Source organism: Myotis yumanensis, unplaced genomic scaffold (assembly GCF_028538775.1).
Source record: "Myotis yumanensis isolate MYYU_CA2020_CCGP unplaced genomic scaffold, mMyoYum1.0.hap1 SCAF_1, whole genome shotgun sequence".
NCBI classification, from domain to species: Eukaryota; Metazoa; Chordata; class Mammalia; order Chiroptera; family Vespertilionidae; genus Myotis; species Myotis yumanensis.
The window spans coordinates 157,062,209-157,081,407 of record NW_027223752.1 but is presented as its reverse complement, the minus strand read 5'-3'; the positions used below and the strand labels follow the sequence as shown (position 1 = coordinate 157,081,407).

General features: G+C 40.0%; 1 protein-coding gene and 1 long non-coding RNA gene across 7 annotated transcripts in view; one reads left to right on the top strand and one right to left on the bottom strand.

Annotated features, from left to right (window-relative positions):
* Positions 1 to 19,199, top strand: part of ELOVL6 (ELOVL fatty acid elongase 6) — a 145,854-nt gene that overhangs the window by 37,953 nt on the left and 88,702 nt on the right. The window lies entirely within an intron of this gene.
* On the bottom strand, positions 307 to 8,852 carry LOC138992223 (uncharacterized). 2 transcript variants are annotated; one of them, XR_011468074.1, is made up of 4 exons: positions 8,818 to 8,852; positions 6,784 to 6,875; positions 3,804 to 4,213; positions 307 to 418 (listed from the first exon to the last, which is right to left on the bottom strand). It is a non-coding gene; the product is annotated as an uncharacterized lncRNA (long non-coding RNA). The 2 variants fall into 2 exon arrangements; XR_011468073.1 differs by lacking the exon at positions 307 to 418 and having other exon boundaries at positions 3,422 to 4,213.

Below are 19,199 nucleotides of genomic sequence, written 5' to 3'. Positions count from 1 at the left end.
TTCTTTCCTGAAAGAGAAGCGTGGCTTTCATCACCCGCAGAGCGCTCTGTGTGTGTTCATGTGCATCAGGACGATTTCACAGGAGCAGGGCAGGCAGGCCTGGTAGCATCTTGGAAAGCTCTTACCGTTCTCTCTTCCCTCTGCGGCAGCATTATATCCTATTCCCTCTTCAGGGAGCATTACATCCTAATCCAGGGCACTTGCTACCTAATCCTCTTTCCTGACTCCCTCTCTCGCCAAAAAACATTTTATTTTAACTTTCTAAATATTTAGATTTTACCAACCTTGGCAGGTTCAGTGACAGCTACCAGTCTCTTGCATTTTCAAAGTGGCTCTGATGGAATCTTATTTTTCCAGTAGGTTCCGGTTTTGTTTTTTGTTTTGTCTTCCTCTTCTTTTCCTACCCTTTTCTTTGTCTCTTGAAGAAAGGAAACAGGCATATTTGGAGGTATGGCTACTAAGACACTATTTCTAAGAGAATGATTGTTCACTGTCTTTTTGGTGCCTCTGTGTTTTATTATTCTCACTCTGCATTGTCACAATTGTCATTATTTAGGATAGTGCATCTTAACCTGACTTGCACTTCCCATGTTGTAATCACCTGGGAAGCTTTACAATTGCTGGAGGTGGGGATCAAGAGGTGTAAAAACTTGCCCAGAAAATGAAGTAATGAGAACCTGTAACAGTTTAGGAAGATACTAAAACCGGGTGGGTGATGGGAGGAGCTATTTGTCTGCCTAAGTGAATTCTGATTATTTTAAATATACCTGGAATATGTAGCCATTCTGTCATGGCATATCGAGCTACCTCTGGGTCTAGATATGGGTTATGAACCAGGTCAATTTGGATCTCTCTGTCAGGAAAGAATAACAATGTGTTAGTACAAAGAAACATCCTAAAAAACATCAATAGCATAGTTAAATCCTGATCTTAATGGTACAAATTTTTAACTTTGATTTTTGTAATAGAATGCATTTAAATATTTGTGGTAAATTTTAGAGTTGTTTTTTGTTTGTTTTTTCTATTATAAACAAAATTTTGCTATAGATTAGTAATATTTCCTACACTGAGTCCCCAGGGCTGATCAGTTTCAGTATCTACATTTTTAGATAATATTTTTAAATACTATTAACATACTAATAAATACTGTGACTTAATATAGGAGGATTTCTAAAACCTCAAAGTCATTAACAAATATATTAGGATCATGATTTAATTCTATTTATTTTTTTTTTTTTAAGATTTTTTTTTTAAATATATTTTATTGATTTTTTACAGAGAGAAAGGGAGAGAGATAGAGAGTCAGAAACATCGATGAGAGAGAAACATCAGTCAGCTGCCTCCTGCACATCTCCTACTGGGGATGTGCCCGCAACCCAGGTACATGCCCTTGACCGGAATCGAACCTGGGACCTTTCAGTCTGCAGGCCGATGCTCTATCCACTGAGCCAAACCGGTTTCGGCTCATGATTTAATTCTAAACAAGCAATTATAATTGCTATCTGAAAACTTAAAGAGGAAAAGTTTTTGTCTGTGTGCACATGGTCAATCTGTACTTCAATTATAGCTTCATGGGATTTAAAAAATGTTATCAGTTATGCCCAGCCTTTGCTTAAAATTTATTGGGGTTAATAAGGTATGTGTATTAAGTGCCTATCAAGTGTTTAAAACATGTTGTTACTCATTTACTTCTGAGAATAATGCTGCAAGTAGGTGTTATCTTTGTTGCACAGATGAGGAAGCTGGGGCTCAGTCACAGAATCAGTAACTGACAAAAGGGGAGGGTTGCCCTGGGCAGGTGGCTTAGTTAGTTGGAGCATCGTCCTCTACACCGAAAGGGTGAGGGTTCAACCCCCAGTTGTGTGTATTGGAGGCAACCGATCTCTCTCTCCCTCTCTCCCTCTCTCCCTCTCTCCCTCTCTCCCTCTCTCCCTCTCTCCCTCTCTCCCTCCTTCCCTCCCTTCCATCCTTTCTAAAATCAATAAACATATCCTCAGGGGTGGGGGTGGGGTAGTCCTAGGAACTCTCTGGAAAGCCCTTATCTTTTCTGCTTCTACCACAGTTTCAGCTTCACAGCAGCCAGAATAGCCTTTCTCCTCCCAGGTAATTACAAATGAGAGAGGGATTTTGTAGTTGAAGGACAACCTGGCATGTGGTTCTCTATCTCGGCCACAGAGCTGTTGCTTGACTTGCACGCAGGACAACCATCTTCCCCACACAGCGTGACAGGTGAGGCAGAAGTCGGCAGCTGATGAGAAATTCAGACGGAGTTTGGGTGTGATGACAGATAGCTTAAGAAATAACCAGAGGGAGGCAAATCAGGTGTTAAACTTTGGAGTAATAAATTCATATCGATGACACAAGGCCTGGTACATTGTATGTTTCTTAACTTTTCTGAATAAAAGAGGAATTGGTATTTATAATGGACATAGTCAGTGCCTTGGTATAAAATTGTGGTTGGTGAAAAAATTATTTCTGTTTCATCTCAAATGAGGCAAAGAATGCTGTTAAGTCAGTGGGGACAGCTCAGCCTTGCAAAGCTGCTTACTTTGCATTAAGAAACTACCAAGTAAGAAACCACCCATTAGTCTCTCTCCAGCATTATTTTAGGAATGGCGCTGGAAAGTTCAGTGGATCCCATTTGAAACAGATCTGATAGCTTTGTTTAAGTCTGTAAGACCACACTTGAAATTCTAAGATTATAGTAATTTTCTCTTCCTCATTTACATGGAGCATAATGGTTAATGTTTTAATTTTTAAAATATCAAAAAGAAAACTATTTTAAAAATTAGATTTACATGATTCTTCCCCAGTTTATAAAGGAGCATTGAAGGAGCATTTATTACACTTTATTTTCTTTACTTGGCACTTTTTACCTGACTACCTTGTGTATTTAATTTTTAAAAATTCTTTATTTGAGAGAGCAAGAGAGAAAGAGTGAGAGAAATCTCCACTTATTTATGCATTCATTGGTTGATTCTTGTGTGTGCCCTGACCGGGAATCGAACCCACAACTTTGGTGTATTGGGATGATGCTCTAACCCACTGTGCTACCTGGCCAGGTCCCCCTTGTGGATTCAATACCAAAGAACCAATTTCTTAAGAATTGTCACACTTAGAGGATTTTTCTCATCCTGTTCCACTAGCACTTAAGATTTACCCCTCTGTTTAATAACTATCTATTAAATTAACCCACTATCTATTAAGGTTTAAAACATTCAAGAGAGAAAATAAATAGTCAATGCTGTCATTGTTTCAATGGTAAATATTTTGTGTAAGCGATTAAGTAATATGTAAGGTCTCAGAAGTGACGCGTGCCACCTCCTTTCTACAGAATGGTATACTTTCCATAATTTTACTTTATTATAGTTTATTATTAAACTTGAAGGTCTTATCCATGACACCAAGAAACGTTCCCAATATATATTCTGTTCATAAGTATTTCTCATTGCTGCCAATGTTCTGGCTACTTACTTACAAGCTAACACAGGCTGTTCATGACATTAAAAAGTGACCAAGGGTACATCAGAGGAGTAATTCATCAATTTCTGTGCCATTTCCTGCTCTCTAATCGACCAGTATCTTTACTCATGGAGAGGTCATATAGGTTTGACATACCCACTTTGAGAGACAAAAATTGACTTTGCCCATTTGGAAAAGGAAATTTTGAAAGAACCAAATGTTAATTTTGAAATAAGGTTTCTGGGACAGTGCAGTAAGGTGCTTTCCTCTTCATCTAAGATTTTTCTGGAATATTTTGAACCATCAAATACACACACACTATAGTGACCTACTTGTCTCACCTCTCTCGACTTGTAAGTGTGATCCAAGTGTGACAGCAGCATCCGGGGAGCTTGTAGACACACAGCATCTCAGGCCCCACCCCAGACCGAATAAATCAAAATCTCCAGGTGTTTCATCTGCTCAAACATATGCAGCATTTGAGAAGCTGGTATCGGGAAGGCCAACCATGGCTGTGTCTTGTATTTTCACTGAGTAAGTTCTCTTTCTCTGCTTGAGGGTGTCCTTTACTCTTTTCTAAAGGGAGATCCTGACTCTTGGTGGTAGAGAGGTGAGGTTGGGCAGGGAAAGGTTTATAACCATGGTAGTGTGACAACTGCAGCCGTACAAAAATTCAGGGATGAGAATCCAATATGATGGTTGAGTTTCTTCCTCAGCAGGTTCCTCTTTGATGGTGTCTTCAGCTCATGACCTGCAAAGAGAAGGGTCCGTAGTGAGGACGAGGCTGGCATATGTGTGACATTTCAGTAATCGCTAAAAAAAAAATGGGTTCTTACTGTAGTGTGATCCATTAAAAATAGTTTGGAGGGATGTGGGAGTGCCAAGAACCAAATCAATAGGAGTCAACTGTTTAGAATTTAGTCCTTTTCATTTGAATACTATTTTAATGTTATCCCTTTTTAGATAAACCTCCCTTTACTGCCAGGATTTCTATACAGTTTAGAATTTAAAGATGTTTATAGTTTCAGGTAATGACTTCTTACTGTTGACTACTGCAACTTCGCAAATCAGGTTAATATTCATTGGCTGGTTACTAAGTGTGTCCTGCACAGGCCACTAAGCTGATCTTCACCACGCTCATAGGCAACAGCTCTTATCTCCTTTTTACTGATGAGGAAACTGAGAAACCAAGAGATGAAATAATTTGTCAAATATTAATCAGCTAGTAGGTGGCAGACAGGCACTAAATCCAGGATATCTCATTCCAAAGTCCCTCCTCTTAATTATGACTCTAGATTGTCTTCTAGACTTCCTTATGAGTGGGTGAGCATACTAAATCTCATTATTACGGTTCTAAATAGTAAAAAACTTTGGTGAATACCTGCATAGAAATTTTCTGACATGCCCAAGCACCCATCCTATTGGTCACACCCAAGTCCTGATCTTACTGGCGACTCATTAATATAATAATGGTATTAAAAAGCCAAAAAATCTCTCTTGTCATGTAGAACTTATGCAACTAAAAGGTATAGAAATTCAATTAAGAATTTTAAAGTTTAATTTTAAATTATATTTTTAAAATATCAATATATATTATCAAGTAAGATTAAAGTATAGAATGAAAGGGTCATACAATGAATGAGCATCCAAAATTCACTTAAATCATTTCAAGAGTAATGATTTAAGTATTCTGCTTTAAAAATTTTAAAACATTTTATCTTTATAGTGGAGAATTTTTTAAAAAAAATTTACCTTTCTTAATGAGAAATAATCTGTTTTAGAGATTGGCTATTGATGGATGATAATGAGTTTGAGACTCCCTTTTGCCAGATGAACTTGTAGAAACATACAATAATATGAAAATTACTAGCATGTTTGAATATTTATAGGGAACCAGAAAAAAACAAAACTAGATCAATACGTAAGCAAAGAATCCAAAACATATAGGAGTTTAACTTTTGCTGCCTATATGTTCAAGTTTGGCAGTGCAGGCAATGAGAATGTTTTATGAACTTGAGTTGCATGGATTTCAAGGTTACTTTGGAAGTGTATAAAGTATAATGCAGAAAAGAAGAAACAGTTCCATTCTGATTGCTACTTTCCAGCAACAGCACAATTTGTTCTCTTGGGCTTCATGTTTTTTGTTGTTGTTGTTTTTTAAAAAATATATTTTATTGATTTTTATTTTATTTTATTTTATTTTTTACAGAGAGGAAGGGAGAGGAATAGAGAGTTAGAAACATCAATCATCAATGAGAGAGAAACATCAATCAGCTGCCTCCTGCACACTCCCTACACTGGGGATGTGCCCGCAACCAAGTATTCTGCTTTAAAATTGCCCTTGACCAGAATCGAACCTGGGACCCTTCAGTCCACAGGCCGCCGCTCTATCCACTGAGACAAACCGGTTCGGGCTGGGCTTCATGTTTTAAAGAAAAAATAAAACAACTAAGAATTTGATTAGTAATGTATTGAGCTCTCTAAAATCTATAAGAGTTAGTCTTTGAAAAATAGTACATTTATTTTATAACAAACATTCTGTGTAGATCTTTTCTAAGTGGAGACTTTTCTTATGTAGGCAGGTAAATAACGGTATTAGGAAGACCATTGAACAGGAAAATGGCAGATAGAATTCAAATCCCTGGTTTCTTCCAAAATCTTTTTCTGTCTTTAATAATTGTCTTTTTCCAGCTCATCATTGTCCTGGTTTGCAATCACCTAGGGCTGGACAGACTACTTCACCTCTTTTCTAGAACCAAATCAGAAGCCTTTACTGTGGTAAACTGCTCAGTTTGACCATCAGAGTGTCCTGAGGAGGTGGCTATTGGCCAGGATCCCTTCTGCCCAGATGTCCTGTGTATTTGGGTTTCTCACCTTGTGGAGTGGGGTTGGGAATGAGTGACTGGGAAACAGTTCTTTCCTGGATCCAGGAGGCTGGCTGAGGTTTGTTCTTCCTGCCAGTCCTGTCAGCAAGGTACTGGGTTCTGTATCCTTCCTCACGGGTTCCAGCCACCTTGCACAGTTTCTATCTCTTCCGTCTGCTTCTGTCTGCCTGCTCTGCTGCCCGGGTCAGAACTTCCTCCCCACCTTGAACCACCTGAATTCCTCCTCCAGCCAGCACCAGCCCTCATGCATTGTCACATGCTGGATGCCAGCCTTCTCAGATGAGGATCTTAACACACTCCAGGCACTTAAACTGAAAACAACAGTGAAAGTCAGATCAAAAGGAGAGCGGTGACTGCCTGACAACAAGGCAAGGTTTCAACCATTGGTGGATTCCGGCAGCTATCCGTTCGATCTTTGAAGTGCTGGAATGCTCACCTTTAACAATGTATTTCTTGGCAGACATTCTCTTCATAGTGATTGCAGTTGTCTCCTTTGGAATTGGTTCATTTCTTCAAAGCAGGGAGACTCTGTTGAAAGAGTTATTTTTGTATTTTTGTTGGTGATAGTCACTCCTGTGCAACACGCTAGCAGGAGAGACATTTACTGCATCCATCCTGGCTTAGATTACAGTGAAAGATCCTTTGTGCAGAGAGGTACCAGGAGTTGGAAAGCGGAGTGCCACAGCTGACTCAGGAGGAAGGACCTCATGAGTCAACTGTACTCTCATGGGCTCACCACCTGACTGATGGTTACTCAGGTTCTATTAGGCAGAATGGGATTTATATAAATTGTTTAGGTTCATCATAAAAAAATTGGAAATATGGTTTTAATGGACATAAGCAAATATGATTTTTATGCCATTTTATTACATTGTATAAAAATACTGTAAGTAAACACTGTGAAAATTTATTGATTTACAGTGGAAGATAGTCTATCTAGTATCTAAAATACATAACTATCCTCTGTGGCTCTCCATTTCTTATAAAAGTACCTACATCTATAATAATAAAAGCGTAATGTGCTAATTAGACCAGACAGCCGAACTACCTTCTGGACGTCCTTCTGGACAAAGCCGCAGCAGTGAGGGCCAAGGCAGAGGCAGTTAGGGGCGATCAGGCAGGCAAGCAAGCAGTTAAGGGGGATCAGCAGGCAGGCAAGCAGTTAGGGGCATCAGGCAGGCCGGCAGGCAGGCAGGCAGAGTGGTTAGGGGCAATCAGGCAGGCAGGCATGTGATCAGGAGCCAGAGGTCCCAGATTTCGAGAGGGATGTCCCCCGAGGGGTCTTGGATTCAAGAGGGTGCAGGCCAGGCTGAGGACCCCCCTCCCACCCTCCACCGCCACTGTGCACTAATTTTGTGCACCGGGCCTCTAGTAAGGATTATAAATTGGGGTGGAATAAAAATGCAGGAAACCACCTAATTGTGTGGGTTATTTCATGTATAATAGAAACTGACAGACTGTGTATGACTGTTATCTAGTGGGTCATAGAGAATGCCCCTATGTGGCAGATTCAGTATTTTGTTTTGAAATTTCTATGTCAGTTCCTTGACTTAAGTTTTCCCCAAGGCCATTCTTCTTATGTTATGAAAGCAATTTACTTTCCTGTTGTTGTTAATGTTGTTTTCTTGATGGGAGGCCAAACTTTCTAATATAATGTTGCTCAAACTTTCATGTGCATCCAAGCCGCCTGTGGGGAACCCTGATGAATGCAGTATGTAGTAACAGAGATTCCTAATCGTAGATGATGCTGGGAATGCTGGTTGTCACTACCCTTTGAGTAGCAAAGCTCTAATCCTAAGAGTTGGCTGACATCCCTTGGGATGGTTTATTTCTATACAACTTAGCAGCTCTTTTCTTCTGAACCTGGTTTGCGTTTACTCTATAGTATGTTCTATCTATAGAAAAAAGGTTAGTTTAAAGATAAGTGAAAAACAGCACTGAAGGCTAGTTTGTATTAAAAAAATCTCACTTCCACTTATTTGAGCTGATATGGATGAGCCATGCCAGTTCTAGCAATGTCCGATGAGGTTGTTTTTGTTTTTCAATGATATATTCTTGTCAAATCCTGGGATCAGGAGTTTGCTATCCCTCACACAATATTATGGTCCAGCCTACAATAACTGCTGACTTGATAGGCAGATGGCAGAGAGAAGGTTGTTAGCTTTTAATAGGTAGTTTTAAGGGTCTATGGAAATTGACAAAGGGACAAGCCATTCTGTGTACGCTGAGGGGTGGAGGAAAGGAACATGTATGGAGGATACTCAGCAAGTCATAATATATTTTAGACAATTTAGCATTGATTAATTAATAACTTCTTCACAAGGTAAAACTGCAACTGGAAGATGTGTTATAGTGAAGAATTAATTGGTATGTTGTAGGATTGACGGCACCTAGAAAAAAAGGGCAACAAAGCTTCCAGCCCGGTGGTGTGAGAAGGAATTATCTAGAAGTCAATAATTACGTCACTTACCCATTCAGGATGAGAGAGGCTATGCCATGCTCTCCCTGAAAGAAGAAGGATCAAATTAATTATCAAGAGTCGGCAGTTCATTTTCACTGTCTGAAATTTGAATTTGTTGGGCGTTACATTAATTCGTTGAACTATTTGTGCAAAACTTCCTTAGACAGACTAAACGAGCAAACTGAATCCATGAAACGGCAGCAACGCCACAGTTCAGACAGGCAGGCGTAGACGGGAAGAGAAGCAATGTTCGTAAATTCTAGCCAGAGTGGGAGCGTGACTAGCCCTGTTAAGTCCTGTTCAACAAACAGGTCAGGCTGATTCCTGTAACCCTGGGGCATTGCTAAAAGAAGTCCAAGATGGAATTCCTTAGACTGCAGAAATCCCAGAAACAGATGATATGTGGCGGCGCCACAGCGGCAAGGTGACTGGGTCAGACACCAGCACTCTCAGCTACTTCTCCCTGCATTTTCCAGTCCCCGTTCTTGAGAGCACTGGAATGTCAAGTATGTGCTGCTGTAGAACTTACTAAGTAATCTCCGAAACAGAGGCCCTTGTAAACAATAAAACACATGAAAAAACAACATAAAAAAAGCATACCTTTTCCCCTTGAGTCCGAATTAAGAATGCAGTTAATATTCTTAAAACATGCTCATGGGAATGAAAACTTTTTGATTTTGAAGTCTAGTACTATGTTATTAAACACAGGCCTGGGAAATAGTAAGAAGCAGGTAACATGGTAGTGACTAGTGTGGCAAATTCCAGCACCAAAGTTTTACACTAAACATACCTTTTCTCGCATCTGTAGAACTGGTATGCTAACAGCTGGTTGCTCGTGTTTTTACTCAGTAATGCATGAAGTGAAATCACCTTGAATAGTGAGTGGAAGCTTTCTTAAAAATAAAATACACATGCAAGAAATATGCAGATCTTACACTCACAGTTCAAAAGACAATTTACAATTGGCTGTTTCTCTGTGGATGAAATTCTTGAGACTGAGTTACTTCCCAGGTGAGTGGTGGAAGCAGCTCGGTGACACTGTCACAGCCCATTGGCATGTGCATTGCCCACTTGCCATAGTAGAAACAGTAGCACTGGGAACACGATAACTTATTTTGTGAGGAAAAAAAAGAAAATAATCCGTTAATATTGGAATAATACTAATTTTGATACTGTTGTAATTAACTAGTTATTAATAACACGAAAGGAGCAAAGGGAAAGCCAGGCATTATAGGCATGTTCCCTGGCAAACACTGGGGGAGGAAACCACATAGGGAAGATGGAGGCGTGCCCATAAAGTTGGGGTGACATAGGGAAGATACTTGCCTGTCAGTCACCCCAGGAACGGAGATGGTTGGCCAAAATGGGCATGACCACGGCAAGTGTGCAAATCTGCTGGACAAAGGAGCTCGCTCTCCTGTGCTTCGGGGACTCCTGGGACTCATGTTGCTTGGGGTGTGCTCTCTTGGTTCTCTTGCTTTCACCCCTAGGCCCCATGGCCATGCGGACCCCACACACAATGGACTAATGGGCTGTAGCTAGCTTGATACTGAACTGGACCCGGCTTCAACATGGAGAGGAAATGCCGGGCACTGGCTCTGATTTTAGCTCTACTGAAACCCCAGCTACACTTCTATGCCTGGGCTAAGGGAAATGGGATTTTGGAAACCTAGAGGTGTGATTACATGGAAATAAAAGCTTTTTACTGTCCTTTATCCTCTGTGGGGGTCTCTGTAAATGCTTATCCAGCTGTACCCCAAGAACCCCACTCCCATGAACAACAGAGGGAGACAAGCTATGCTTCCCACTGTTAACAATGTGGGCAATTCAATTAGAAAATAGCCCTTATAATATGAAAAATTCTAGATTTGGTAGTCATCTTAGAATCAGCAGTTTCCTGATACCCGAATGAAAAAGGAGGCATCACTCCAACGAGGAAGAAACTGGACAAGAAGCAAAGTGCTTCTCTAATCTTATCAAGTTTCCTTTTTGGTTGTCGGCTGCCAGTGCTACCCGCTGTGGAACTCAAAGGGCACTGCTCTTGATAAGAGCTGGAAAGAAAACATAGAGCCACTAATCATAAGTGGACCGACAAGGACGGTGACAACCATGGCTTCCAGGGTTCTTTCCCACAGCCCCTGCTGCGAGTAGTGGTATTTGAGCCACTGAAAGAAATGTGGGCAATTTGGGCACATGTTGCTCATTCAGAAGTGGACAAAGGGAAGATGATCCAAAAGGCAGAACCAGCTGAGGGAGAAGGTGGGAAATAGAGCTACTAAATAAAGTGGGGCTACACTATCCATGATAGCCATTCGGCTTCAATGCATTGTTCTCTCCCACGCTAGCTGAATTTTCTGTAGTTTTATAATTTTTCCCTAAAATCCCAAAGCACTGCAGGGTTCTTTAATGCTAATAAAACACTAGTCCTAATCAACACTGGTATTTTCACTACTAAACCATTAAGTTCAAATACTTCTGTAAGGATCCCAGTGATTCTCAAGATAAGGGCCACGCCCCCCCAAGGGGGTACATACTTGTCATCTGTGCTGCTTCTTTAGGTCTTCCTCACCCACAACACTCCCCAGACCTTCTGATACACCCTTTTCTGGGTGTGTGGCCACAGGAAAATGCTCTTTCCATTGTATTTTTCAGGTATGTTGTGGGCATCCTTCAAATGGTATTTTTTAAACATGGGTTTGACCATTCTTTATTTAAAAATACATTTTTATTCATTTCAGAGAGGAAGGGAGAGGGAGAGATAGAAACAATAATGATGAGAGAGAATCATTGATTGGCTGCCTCCTGCACGCCCCCACTGAGGATCAAGCCTTGTAAGCTCTTCAACTCTTTTGCAGACCACTTGCAGTGAGAGCCAAAGGCTTTGTATTCTTCACAGGGCCAAGGAGAGCGGGATGCTACTGTTACCTACTCTCAATACATTTTTGTTAAATGTCCCTTTACAGGTTATCTATTAAGATAATAATAGCCCGGCTGGCGTGGCTCAGTGGTTGAGCATCATCCTATGAACCAGAGGTAATGGTTTGATTCCTGGTCAGGGCACATGCCAGGTTGCGAGCTCGATCCCCAGTGTGGGGCATGCAGGAGGCAGCCGATCAATGATTCTCTCTCATCATTGATGTTTCTATCCCTCTCTGAAATCAATAAAAATATATATTTTTAAAGATAATAATAAGAGAAGTTATTGAAGAAACATTAGAAAAACTGGTCTATCTGGAAGAGTATACTATGGTATTTTTATGTGCTCAAGAGATGACCTTTATGGATAACAAAAGGCTCTGCACAATATTATTCATGTTTTGTTTAACTTTAGGTACTCTTGAAGACTTTAATATATTTATTTAAAAATATTACCTTTGGTTGCAATTAACCAAGTCACGGAAGGCACTTTGGCAAAAGGACATGCTCAGTATCACTCAGACATTACTAAAACTTTGAGCAGGGCTCCTCAAACTTTTTAAACCGGGCCAATTCACTGTCCCTCAGACCGTTGGAGGGCCGGACTATAGCTTAAAAAAAACTATGAACAAATTCCTATGCACACTGCACATATCTTATTTTGAAGTAAAAAAACAAAACGGGAACAAATACAATATTTGTATTTGCATGTGGCCTGTGGGCCGTAGTTTGAGGACCCCTGACTTTGAGGGTCTGTTGCTAACTTGAGAATTTATAAGAACCCTGGCTGGCTGGCTCAGTTGCTTAGAACGTTATCCAATACACCTAAATCTTGTGGGTTCAATTTCCAGGAAGACACACCTATGTTGTGGGTTTGATCCCCAGTCAGCACACTACGGGAGGCAACCAATCGATATTTCTCTCACATCTATGTTTCCCTCTCTCTCTCAAATGAATTTTTATTTTTATTTTTTTTCTCTTTTTTTTATTATTGTTTTATTGTTTAAAGTATTACAAAGAGTATTACATATGTCTCCTTTTTCCCCGCCCTTAACAATCCCCCGGCCTCCCCTACCCGCCAGTGTCTTATGTCCATTGGTTATGCTTATATGCATGCATACAAGTCCTTCCGGTTGATCTCTTACCCCTGCCTCCCGCCCCTCAACCCTTTCCGGCTTTCCCGCTATAGTTTGACAGTCTGTTCGAGGCAGCTCTGCCTCTGTATCTATTTTTGTTCATAAGTTTATAATGGTCTTTATTATTCAAATCAATTTTTTTAAAAAGCAAAACATTTCCTTGGGTGAGGATTTAAAACACATTTAAAAAAATAATTTATATGAATATTATCTCTTGGTTGCAATTAAGAAGTGCTTAGTATTGAAATCAGGAGAATATCCAAACAATTAAAAAGAACCAACACCTCAGAGTCAACAGTTGTTCCTTTTACCAGAATAAGTGATTGAGTTTGGTCAGGATCTTTGAGTGCACAAAACCTCAAAGGTGAGGAACAGGATGCAGGTGACCATGGTAATTGCAGAATTAACAATTGAGTTCAGGCTTCTTCTGACTATCTTATGGAAAGAAAAGAAAGGAAAGAAAGACCCAACTTTTCCACCTTTCTGTGAAACATGAAGTTAAGGTTAGCTTATAGAAGGATGCTAGCCCCGTCCATCCCCAAAGTGGCATGGGGGAAAGGACTGGAGTCAGCCGGCACTCACCCAGTAAATGAGCAAGTGAGTCAGCCCCATCCACAGCAGCCAGGATCAGGGAAGTCACAGATAATCAGCACAAGCTGGGTGACACAGCTGTCCCCTAGGTGCTGAATGACTAAGGGGCAGGTTAGGGAAAGTGTTCTGCCAAGGAAGGGAAGGGACAGGACAAAGCTACATAAAACACTTAGATACTAGGAAACAATTTATAGCCCATTGGTAAGTTTTGAGATGCTTTGCTATGAAAATTCAGCAATAGTAGACATTGTTGCAGTTATGTTAGAGATTTTTGAAAAACAAGTTTGGCCAAAGTTGACTTGGGAAAGGGATCAGAGCTATTTGAAGAACCTGAAAAAAAAAACAGTGCTCATTTCCACTTAAAAACTGTAAATTAAAAACATTCTGTTGATAGGGAAAGTAGGGTCAGTTACATAGCTGTTCTCTTAGCTTCCAAATCACCTCTCAAAGAAGACCAAGAGTAGACATGTAAGAGAAAAAGTCCAGGTCCAGCAGGGGACAGGGAAATTTTTTTATGAGCATGGGTATTCTCTGTAAGCCAAGGGAAAAAAATCATCATCTTTAACAGGCAAAAGTACTATGGAAGGAAAATAGATTTGAAAGAGCAAAGGGATGTCACTGAGCTCTTAAGACTACCTACACATGTCTGCCTACCTCTGAATAGTAAAATATTGACAGCCCAGAGCCCCAAGGGGGAACAATGTATATCCACTCCTCACTCAAATCAAAGTGCATTGGGCTCAGTTCCAGAGAATATTCTTGGGTTTCATTTTTTTTTTAGCTCCATAAATTTAATCAGCTGGAAAAAATTGTAAAAGCAGGCTTTCATAAAAACCAAAAGGTTTTCTTTATTTTGTTGTTTATTTTCTTAATTTAAAAAAACACTAAGAAAAAAAAATAAACCCCTATAATCTCATTTTCCCCCTTAAATCTTATAAGAAGTGAAAGTTTCACAACCCTGTGACCTTGAGAGATGATACTTTTTTTAGAATATTAGAGTTACTATCTATATCTAGCTCTCCTTGGATATATTCTTACTAGTATCTATGATTATATTTATTTAACTTAATCCGAAACTCCATTTAAAAAGATGGAACACTGAGTTCTTGGTTTAGGTAGTCTATTGATATTATTATAGTCTATTTTTATATAATACTATGCTTTATAGAATATAACATATCATTACATTTTTAGTTTTATATGCTTAATCTGTAAGTTTCAAGTCATGGCTGATTGAAGGCACATAAGTGGGAAACAGGTACTTTGGGGCACTTCCTTAAGAGTTCTATAGGACTCCATTTTTATCTCCTATCACCCTCCACACTGCCCAAAATTTACCTACACTGTGACTATTTTTCAGCTCCTCACACAAACCAAGCTGGGTTTCAGGCTTTCTCGTATGCAGTTCCTTCTCCCTGGAACGTTCTTCCACTGTAGGCCGGCCCCTTCTCATTTAGGAGATCTCCATTTGTGTGCCAGTTCTTCATGGAGACGTTCTCATTCTTCATTTAAAAGAGCTCCCCACCCACGTTGTCTCTCCCAGCGCTCTGTTTAGTTTTCCTTCAAAACACATCAGAGTGGGTTACTTTTATTAGTTTGTTGGTTAGTGTCTCCCCTACTCATTAGAACAAGCTCTGTGAGGCTCACAGGGATGCCCATCATTTTCATCACTGAGTATGTATCCAGCACTAGCATAGGGTCTGGCAGATAATAGGTGTCCAATAGGTACTGGTGGAATTAATGAGGTACAAGTTATTGACACAAATCCACAAACATTATATTACCAGTTTCCTTTACGACCATGAGGCCACGAAGAAAGAGAAGGTTGCTTGCTGTTTGATCGATTTTTATTAGTCATGTTTTACCAAATTAAAACTTTCTAGTAAATCCCTAGGGCAGTGATGGCGAACCTTTTGAGCTCGGCGTGTCAGCATTTTGAAAAACCCTAACTTAACTCTGGTGCCGTGTCACATATAGAAATTTTTTGATATTTGCAACCATAGTAAAACAAAGATTTATATTTTTGATATTTATTTTATATATTTAAATGCCATTTAACAAAGAAAAATCAACCAAAAGAATGAGTTCACGTGTCACCTCTGACACGCGTGTCATAGGTTCACCATCACTGCGCCTAGTGCAATAGCTACATCAGTAGTAAACTACAGAGCATGTTGTATGCTAAAATAGATTACTGCTGTTGACAAACCTAAGCCATGGGGGAATGGGGAGAGTTGCTCAGTGCATTTATATAATGACGAGCAGTAGTGGGTGGAAGAAAGAAGTGGACTCTCTTTGATCCTAGATCTGCTGTTTATTAGTCATTTACTAGTTAAGATCTTAAGAGCCTCTGAGAGCTTCAGTTTTCTTATCTGTAAAAGGCAATAATTTCATTTCATAGGAATAATGCAGATGATGCACGAGGCAGTTAAGTTGTGCCATAGTTATATAAATATAAATGTGCATAGTCTTGTTTTGAAATTAATGAAAGGGGGAGCTCATGCAGCTAGCTGCCTGGGAATTCTGGGCAGCTGTGAGCCTATTGCCAATTATGTGATTTCCATAAATTTGCTATGTGTCTCAGGGTGGGTTGTCGAGGAATTTATGTAATGTTAGTGAAAGTGTAACTATTATTATCGGGTTTAAAGAAGCAATAGATTCTATTAATAAGAAAGATCTGTTAATAGTGACTGTTAGCTTTTACCTTTTTACAGTAGATAGACTTCATAGAAGCATGAGCTTCACTGAGACGGATAAACCCTGTCCAGTAAATAGGTTATAAAACTGTGGACAGTGGCCGATGATTCACAGTGGAAATGCCCCCTTCCCTGGTAGAGGAAGGTGCGTTTGCTCCATTTCTGATTGACTTTGATCTCTGCTTTCCGACTTTGCTCCAAAGAAGGTTAGTCACAATGGTGAACTTCTTAAGAGGAAGCAGCCATAAGATGGAAAATCACTCAAGGCAATCAGCTAATAACCCTGGTGGATCAATCAAGAAAGGTTTAATCCAGGCTGAGTCAAAGAATCTCTGAATTCTAAGTGCTGGAGAAACTGAAATGTACTCTTATTAACCCAAAAGCCTAATCTAAAGTTCTTTTGATTTCCAGTCTTTTAAGGAAACCAAATAAATTAGTTTTATATTTTTTGACCTATACATAGTACCAAACCATAAAATTTTCACAGGTGCCATTTCTCCTGCCAAGCTTTGATGGGTGTATTTGTTACCCATTCCAAGGAAGGACGTAATTCTGCAAACATGGCTCCTTTTCTTTTTTTTAAATATATATATTTTTATTGATTTTTTCTTTTTTTTATAGAAAGGAAGGGAGAAGGATAGTGAGAAGCATTGATGAGAGAGAAACATCGATCAGCTGCCTCCTGCACACCTCCTACTGGGGATGTGCCTGCAACCAAGGTACATGCCCTTGACCAGAATCGAACTTGGACCTTTCAGTCTGCAGGCCGATGCTCTATCCACCGAGCCAAACTGGCTAGGGCCATGGCTCTTTAATTGACAATCCAGAAGCCATTTGGATATTTCTGGAATAAGATTTTCTTTTCAGGCCTCCATTTCTACCTTTTCTACGTTTCCCCTGCCTTCTCTCTATGCTCTGTATTAGGATCTAGGTGGAGGCGGTGTGGTTGTCATTTAGCTGCTAATTTTGTGAATTCAGTCTCAAGGAGCAGCTTTACAAATAAATTAACATTTGAGGACCTGAAACACAATGCTGATATGAAACTCATGAAACCACAACTGACCATGAGCCAGCTGTTCAGAGATTAGAATAATATTGTGCAATGTGCATATTGGGTGCAGCTGGTGTAATTAGAGGTCAATGGCAGATACTACAGAATTAGTTATTCTGGGAAAATAAGAAAATATTCATAAACTGATGTGAAGACTGCATCTCCAATTTTTGTTGTTATTGTTTTGCATAATGAAAAAATAGTTTCCTATTTAATCATCCCAAAAGCCTTATAATTTGATTTAGAAAATTGAGACCAAAATAATACTTAGAATTTCAAATATCCAGAATCCTATGAAATCACATTTATAGAGAAACAACAATGCATTGAGCTAAATTTTCTGATGGGTCCATCTGGGAATGTACAGTCTTCATAATCAATGTTTTACGAAGCCCACTACAGATATCTTTCATATTAACCCAAACTTGACTCTTGATATGATCATTAATTAATATGCAGTGATTAAATTAACATTTGAACTGCATATCAAAGTTTAAAATGAAAATTCATTTTCTCCTAGTCTCACAGTTTTACTTCTAATTGAAGTTCTTATTGATGTTAATGAAAACCTCCTACTGAATTAGGGCCAGCCTTCTCTCTTCCTGGTTCCCTTGGATGTTTCTTCACAGATCTGAAGTCCTACCCTTTGTTCCTCTTTGAGGACCTTCTCTGAGCACTAAGTTATCCCTGGTGGCTGGTGTGGGTCAGACCCCTGCGCAGGACGAGATGATTACTTAACCGTTCTTTCATGCAGCTTGGTGATGACAGGAAGAGAGAGGGGGGAGGAAGAAGGCAGAGGGAAGAGAGTGCTAGATTGCAGTCCTCCCACTGGACTCTGGTACAAGGCATCCTCAGCTGATTGTCAGTGACTTTCTGCATGCCATGATGTCGTGAAGCCCTTCCTTGGCATGGGTAATAAGTACACACATCAAAGCTTGGCAAGAGAAACGGCACCTGTGAAGATTTTATGGTTTGGTACTATATATGGGTCAAAAAATATAATAAAACTACATGAGGTAGTTTAGTTCACCTGGTCATACTAAAGGAGTGTCCTAGGTCCTGTTTTCAAGGTCTGTTCGTGAATGTAAATGAAAGGAAAGGAAACTTTATTATAACCACCCATGCTCTTCCATGTGTGATAATTACTACTAGTGAGTAGACTGAGGGCAGGAAATGGTTCAATGCCTCTGTTCCCCACTGTGCTTAAAATGGTGCTTGGTAGCGGATGGGCTCAGTGATGGAGTTCCGAAGACAGGACTCCATTATGAGCATCAGAACCAGATATCAACTGTGAAGTCCAATATATTCTCTCTAATTTTTTAAAACTTATTTCCATTCTCTCTGAGAGGCCTTCCCTGAGTGCTGTACTTGACATAGCCCTGCCTCCTGGCCCACTTGCCGTCCTTGACCTTGTACACCGCACGCATCACCCGGACATCATTGGGAGCCTTGGGTTGTTAGTTTCTGCCTCCCACTACAATGCAGGCTTCAAGAGCTAACAAAGCAAGGCCACCTCAGAAATCAAATTGTTTACCTTTATACCAAGAAGGCTAGGAAAGCACCAACAACTACTTGTGGTGAGTGGGCAGGCCGACTCGGAGTTCTCGCTTTGAGGAGAACTAACATTTTTATGTCTAAAACAAAGTAACATGTCAGCCAGGCCCGGGGTGGAGCCACATGTGCCAATCAAGGGTGCTTTTCATTGAGGAGCAGAAAATTGCTGAGAAAGTGTTGAAGGCTCAAGCACAGAGTGGGAAAGCTAAATAAAAATATGAAGCTTTTTTTGTGTTATAAAAAATAAAAAGACTTGTTGAGAGAGAGAGAGAGAGAGAGTCCGGCAGCTATGGCTCTGGTTGAATGTGGACCAATAAACCAAGAGGTCACAGTTTGATTCCCCCTCAGGGCACATGCCTGGGTGTGGGGCTTGATTCCCAGTAGGGGGTGTGCAGGAGGCAGCAGATCAATGATTCTCTCTCATAATTGATCTTTCTATCTCTTTCT